The sequence below is a fragment of the Bison bison genome, unplaced genomic scaffold (genome assembly GCF_000754665.1).
Source record: "Bison bison bison isolate TAMUID 2011002044 unplaced genomic scaffold, Bison_UMD1.0 scf7180017864259, whole genome shotgun sequence".
In the NCBI taxonomy this organism is placed as follows: domain Eukaryota; kingdom Metazoa; phylum Chordata; class Mammalia; order Artiodactyla; family Bovidae; genus Bison; species Bison bison.
In genome coordinates this window covers 2,784,606-2,785,218 of record NW_011494831.1, presented here as the reverse complement: position 1 = coordinate 2,785,218, position 613 = coordinate 2,784,606, and positions in this window count along the sequence as shown.

Genomic DNA, 613 nt, shown 5'->3' with positions numbered 1-613 from the left:
GAGCCGCGCCCGAGCCCGAGCTCGCGAGCCAGAGCCAGAGCCGAGCTCCGCGGTGCGCGCGACGCCTCGGGTGAGACGGTCTGGCAGAGGGAGGGCCCTGGACCCTCTGGACCCTGGACCTGCCCTAGGCTGGGGTTCTCGACTGAGGGTCCCGGGTCTCGGTTCCATCAGGCGGACGTGGACTGGGCGTCCGTCCCCAAATCAAAAAGAGGCGCTCCTTCTCAGTCCCCCACGCTTGGCTGACACCAGCCTTGGCTCCACGTCTGGGCGTGGCTGGTTCACCTACGGTTTTTTCGCCTACGGTGGGCAACTCACCCATCTTCCGGAAGCGGGCCCGGCGCCAACTTTGTGTCTTGGACCGGATTGTCATGATCAAGGAGTTAGTACTGCAAAATGAGACTTGAAATATTTATATAGGGGAAGAAGTGTCGTTACCAGGTTATATGAGTTTGGGACTCGGGCCGCTGGAGGCGTGTCCTCAAGGCCCCAGCTCAGCTGTTCTAAAAGATTGCCTGTACCTCCTCATTATCCCTGGAGGTGTGATTAGGTCTGGGGCCCATATAGGAATCCGTGTGTGTGTGTGTGTGTGTGTGTGTGTGTGTGTTTTCCCCAC